This window comes from Hibiscus syriacus, unplaced genomic scaffold (assembly GCF_006381635.1).
Source record: "Hibiscus syriacus cultivar Baekdansim isolate YM2019G1 unplaced genomic scaffold, ASM638163v2 tig00111458_pilon, whole genome shotgun sequence".
NCBI classification, from domain to species: Eukaryota; Viridiplantae; Streptophyta; class Magnoliopsida; order Malvales; family Malvaceae; genus Hibiscus; species Hibiscus syriacus.
In genome coordinates this window covers 576,527-583,073 of record NW_024063097.1, presented here as the reverse complement: position 1 = coordinate 583,073, position 6,547 = coordinate 576,527, and positions in this window count along the sequence as shown.

The following is a 6,547-nucleotide window of genomic DNA, read 5'->3' as shown; positions in this document are numbered from 1 at the left end:
GAGCTTACCCAAGGGTCACCTTAGGTCCCTAAGGGTTTACCTGCTTGATCAGAGCTGGACCTCCATACTCTAACCTACCGAAATAGTGTCCCAATAAAATAGTTCAAGTAGTAACCAATAATTCCATGATCCATACATCAGACATATTTCATTTTTTAGTAAAATAAGCAACTAATAAATCAGTATTTCAATCAGTAAAAATAATTGTATATCAATCAGATATTAATTTATTATTTTAATACAAATACAAAGGTCATATAGACCTAGGGAACACACTAGAGGGTCCAAATATTTTTCGGAGGCACTTGGTAGTTATCAGGAGGGAAAAACGTGAGAATTCTGTAGATTGGTCAGATTACAAAATTAAGGTACCTATTAAGGTCTTTATTCGTTATTATATCTAATCAACATTCAATAATTAATGTTTCATGATCATTTATGATTCAAGTGTATCATGAAGGTATTCTAGAACCTTTATATAAGAGTTATTTAAGATCCAACTATAATAAGGGTGATCCTATTATTCAGACCATTAAGTGCATTTCAGACATTTTGATTTCTTGGAAAATTCTTACCAATTTAACCCAAGAATAGTCAAGAGATGGTTTGTAGTATTCAGAATCTATATCAAATTATCACTATTTTGGGTCAACAATTTAAACAGATCCAATCATTAAAGTACTCATTAAACTTTTGAATGATATCCTTCAGAATATTTGATTCTTAATACTGACTTCACCGGTTGAACGAATCGTCCTTAGAATCAACATTGAATAGATCTTCAAAAGACAAATAGGTATTTTGGTAGTGTTTAATTTATTTCTAAAATGCAATAGTATCCAAAATAACCGACGTGCATGGGTCAAGCTCCAAACTTCAAGGGGCAATACAACACTTAGGTTATTCTTGTCATTTCTAAGTTCAAGGGTATTCCAGTCATTTTCTTTGATTTAGTGATATGCATCATTTCTTGTAATTTAGTCATCAAGTGATTATTTTAGAATCGAAAATTCTAAATCTTTTGCCACCTCATGGATTAAAATTGATTATCATGATTTAGCTTAACAAACCGATTATTTATCAGGTGAATCAGTAGTATACCATATCGAGGATGACCTTTTAGGGATTATTTTAGTTATTACTGATCTCGAGGATTATGAAAAATTTTCAGGACTTCCAGACAAGTCAGGAGTTCAATCGGTGGATCTATAGTTCTATCAGCTCAAGAATGAATTCTAAGGTTTATTATACTATTTAGGTTAATTCATATCCCTTTTTACTTCATAAGAGTATTTTCGTAATTTCTTATTCAAACATGTTCGACAAAAAAACATTTAATGATGATATTTAAAGTATAAGAATTCAGAGGCTAATTCATTTGTCGATTAATCACTAACCTTAAATTTACTTCTTATCAATCTTCAGTTTCCTCGTGCAATTCAATCGAGTCTTAACTAGTTTATTACTTTATACCGTATTAGTTTCGAGTCCATTCATAACCAAAAATGCATAATAAACCAATCATATACATCCATGCATTTATCCAATATCAACATGTTCCATAAAGCATGCAAAGAGGTAGTGAAGTATTACCCGATTTACAAGCCACATCGGTCAGTTATTACAATTTCATTCGATTGTTATCGAACTTTAATTCCATGTCTCATAATGTCTCGAATGCATGAAAAAATAAAATACATCAAAGTAGATTTTAATCAGGAAAGACAGATTGAATAGAAAAATAAAACGCTGAAAAATAGCTTACCGAGTTTGAATTTGAAGAAACAGACCCGAAAAATAGACTCAAGATGTAGAAAACATCAAGATAGATGGTCCCAAAAAAGTCAACAGTCGATCAACACCCGGTCAACACTGGTAAACTTTAGTTATCTCTGGTCAGTGTTGGTCATCGACTCGACGTGAAGACAGCTTGGCTCGGGTGGTCAGCTTGACTCAGACAACTTGGCATCGATGGCTTGGTCAATGGCTCAAGTGACTCGGTTAATGGCTCGATTCTGGCAATCTGGACCAGTTCAAGCGGTCTGAAGTGGTTTAAATCATTTCTGGAAGCTTTTCTACCTGTGAAGAAGCCCACGCACGGACGGCGAAGCGTAGGGGTGCATGTAGCGTGCTACGGTCATTGCACGACCCCTAAAATTTCCAAAATTAAATTTTAAGGGTGGGGGAGCCACTTACCAGAGTTGTCTTACAACGAAAAGCAACGGAATAACAATAACGAACCAACAAAAAACTTCTCTAGCTCTAAACTCCTTCATGGCAGTGGTGATGATGGAAGTGTGACCACCGATCGGCACGTGTTAATGATCTAAACACAATGGTATGGGCGGTATAAGTTATTGGTCGACGGTAAAATACTGATCAAATCTTCTTAGAGAGAGAGAAAATAAACAAAGAGAGAGAATAAAGAAATATGGATGTTTCCAGACAAGTGGAAAAACTTATACTTGTTTTAAAAAATGGTATAATTACACTTATAGTCCTTTAATTTCTCCAAAAATTTTGAATTTAAATTGATATTTTGATTTAATGAAAACTAACCCCTAAATTAGGGTATGACAACTCTCCCCTTCTTAAAAGAAATTTTATCCTCGAAATTTACCTAAATCAAAGAAAAGTGGAAACTAAGTTTTCATCCATTCTACAATCCCTCGGGTAGGTTTTACAGGATTATGATTCCTCTACTAAACCTTAACATGTTGAACATATGTTGACAACATAACTCTTCTTATCATAATTCCATATTCTAAACAGAATTCTCCTTACATAACCAATCAGACCTTAATTACTAGTCTTAGTTATAATAACACTTGCTTAAGTCCAATGCAACATGTAAACATAAATATTTTCTTTCGGACGTAACGGAATCACCTCGAAATTTACATTTTACCATGCACACGAACACTTTCCTTTAGTCTCATATAAATCAAACTACTGAGGTACTAGGCTCAACATTTATTGAGTTTCAATCTCATTAAACTGGAAAAAGAATGATTCTAATTCAATTTAGTTCATCAATGTCAAACTTTAGAGAGAAGTCACCTTCTCAAAGCTTGGACTAGAATACTTTGCTTTCTGATCCACTTGGTAGTAGTTCCAAATCTTAAAATATTTCCTTTATTATGACCCACAATTAAATTTAAGATTCTATTTATATAGCTTAGCTATGAGGTTAGATTCATAGAGCGGGTAACATATTCTAATTTCATATCAAGAGTCAGATAAAAAAAATTCGAATAAAAACCCCTCACGTTACTCACGAGGCATTTTACAGGATCTGAACAAATGCTAACAATATTCATTTCCTGTAGAGGTCAAGCCTTTACAGACAAAATACTTAGGTTAGCTTAATTCATAGAGGACTTGACCTTGGAGTTCCTACTTATAGAAGGACTCGACTCAACCTAAGCTCTGATTCCACTAAATATAACACTCCCAGACCGATACAGGTGACTTGATCCAACCCGAGGTGTCACATTAGGGCCACTGGAGTGACCCACAATAAAAATCCTTGAAAAACTTAAAGCTATAAAAACAATTTATAAATAAAAACACATATAGAAAAATCCTTTCATATATTAAAAACATAATTCAAAATCATACAAGTTTAATACTCGATGAAATTAAATGTGACCTACATGCCTCTTAATTACACCTGTACCATACTCTTAAGAAGCACCAAATGAACTCCCATACTGATGTCAATAATCGCATATGATTGATATTTAACCTAAACTAGCGAATAAGAGAGTGAGCTTTCGCAAAACTCAATAATACAGAACAACCATATGAATGCTAGTGGACAAGTAGATATATGACAAGCATAAAATATTTCTTATTAAATCAGGCATTTACAGGTTTTTGTGAGTTGTTGTTCCATTGATATTTCTTCAGGTAACATACATAAAGCTTCTTATAGTTTAAAGGAAACATTTAGAGGACTAGGTTTAGGAGATTGAAAACAGCCGTCAGTGTGTAACCATAAAACATAAAATTGTTTAAAAACAATAGTATTTTATTTTATGAAACAAATTTACCCTCCACCCGAACACCGATATGCAGTTCTAAATAACTGCGAACCTACCTAAGGGGATACCTTGGGGCCTTAGAGCCTACCCAAGGAATATTTTGGGGCCTGAGAACTTACCCAAGGGAAGATCTCGGAACCTAAGAGCTTACCAAGGGTTACCTTAGGTCTATAAGGATTTACCAACTTGACCAGAGCTAAACCTCCATACTCCAACCTACCCAGATAGTGTCCTAATAAAACAATTCAATTAGTAACCAGTAGTTCCATGATCCATACATCAAGCATACTTCATTTTCCAGTAAAACAAGTAACCAATAAATCAATATCAATCACTAAAAATAATTGTAAATCAATCAGATATCAATTTGTAATTTCAATACAAATAAAACGATCATATAGCATGTAAGGAACACACAAGAGGGTCCAAATATTTTTCAAAGGCACTTCATAGTTATCAATGAGGAAAAACGTGAGAATTTTGTAGATTGGTCAGATTTTAGAATTAAGGTACCTATTAAGGGGTTCATTCGTTATCAAATCTAATCAACATTTAACAATTGATGTTTCATGACCATTTACGATTCAAGTGCATCAAGAAGGTATTCCATAACCTTTATATCATAGTTGTTTAAGATCCAGCTATAATAGAAGTGATCCCATTATTAAGGCCATTAAGGACATTTCGAACATTTTTAATTTCCAGGAAAATTCTTAACAATTTAACCCCAAGAAAGGTCAAGAGATGGTTTACAATATTCATATCAAATTATCAGCATTCTAGGTTAACAATTTAAACATATCTAATCACGGTAGTACCCATTAAACTTTTGAATGATATCCTTCAGAATATTTACTTCTTAAAACTAACTGCACCAGTTGAACGAATCTCCCTTAAAATCAACATTTAATAGATCTTCAAAAGATGAACAAGTATTTTTGTGGTGTTTAATTTATTTCTAAACTACAATAGTACCCAAAATAACCGATGTGCATAGGTCAAGCTCCAAACTTTAAGGGATTGTACAACACTTTGGTTATTTTTTGTCATTTCTAAGCATAAGGGTATTCCAATCATTTTCTTTGATTTAATTATATGTATCATTTCTAGTAATTTAGTCATCGGGTGATTATTCCAGAATTATAAATTCTAAATCTTTTGCCACATCGGGGATTAAAATCAGTTATTAGGATTTTGCTGAATAAACCTAGTATTTATCATATCAATTAGTAGTATATCGATCGAGGATGACTTTTCATGGACTATTTTTGTTATTATTGATCTCAAGGATTATGAATGATTTTCAGGACTTCAAGACAAATTAGGAGTTCAATCGGTGGATATGTAGTTATATCAGGTCAAGAATGAATTCTCAGGTTAATTCCACTATTTAGGTCAATTGAGATTCCTTTTTACTTCATAAGGGTATTTTCTAATTTCATATCCAAACATTTTTGACATCAAAACATTTAAGGATGATATTCAAGGTTTAAGGATTCTGAGGCTAATTCATTTGTCGATTAATCACTAACCTTTACTTTATTTCTTATCAATCTCCCAATTTCCTTGTGCAATTCAATTGAGTCTTAACCAGTTTATTACTTTATACCGTATTAGTTTCGAGTCCATCCATAACCAAAAATTCAAAATAAACCAATCATATACATCCATGCATTTATCCAATATCAACATGTTCCATAAAGCATGCAAAGAGGTAGTAAAGTATTATCTCGATTTACGAGCCACATCGGTCAGTTATTTTAACTTCATTTGATAGCTATCGAACTTTAATTTCACTTCCCATAATGTCTCGGATGCATGATGTCCGCTCGGTATGAGTACTAAATATGGGTGCTGATATATGTGCAAGTATACACAATCGAACAAGTAATACAGTGATAAGTGAGTATCGTCTCCACAGGGAATTGGAGAAATCAAATAGGTTTGTCAAGGCACTTTACTTTGTCACCTAAGTAAAGTTAGTGATGGTATGTACAAATGAGAATGCTGTGGCAAAATGGAATGACTGATGTGGAAATAGAATGGTGATAGTGTGGTAGCAATTGGATATGTCATGGCAAAATAGATTGTGATGCTTCCAAACAACTGGAAATGTCAAGGCAAAATGAAATGTAAATATACGAGTTGATTAATAAGACTTTAGCTTTCTCACATAAGAAGCCGCTATGGAAGTGAGTGATAGGAGTCACTAGGAAAAACTAAGTCTATTTCTCTTAATGGTATTTCTTATATGCCTAGCCAGCCCCACAGAGTTTACTAAGGTGCCTATTCTATCTCTAGTAAGGGACTCGACAGATTAAAGATGCCCTGGCAAAATCGATTGGCATAAACCCTTGCAGTGATCTTATTGGTCCAGATAACAGGATATGTCTCGACAATACCTTTTTACGGCAGCATTAACATCTAACCTATCGCTAAAACACAACTCCTTTTAGTCGAATGAAATCCTAACCTTATCTCTAAGTTGGATTAGGCCTAGT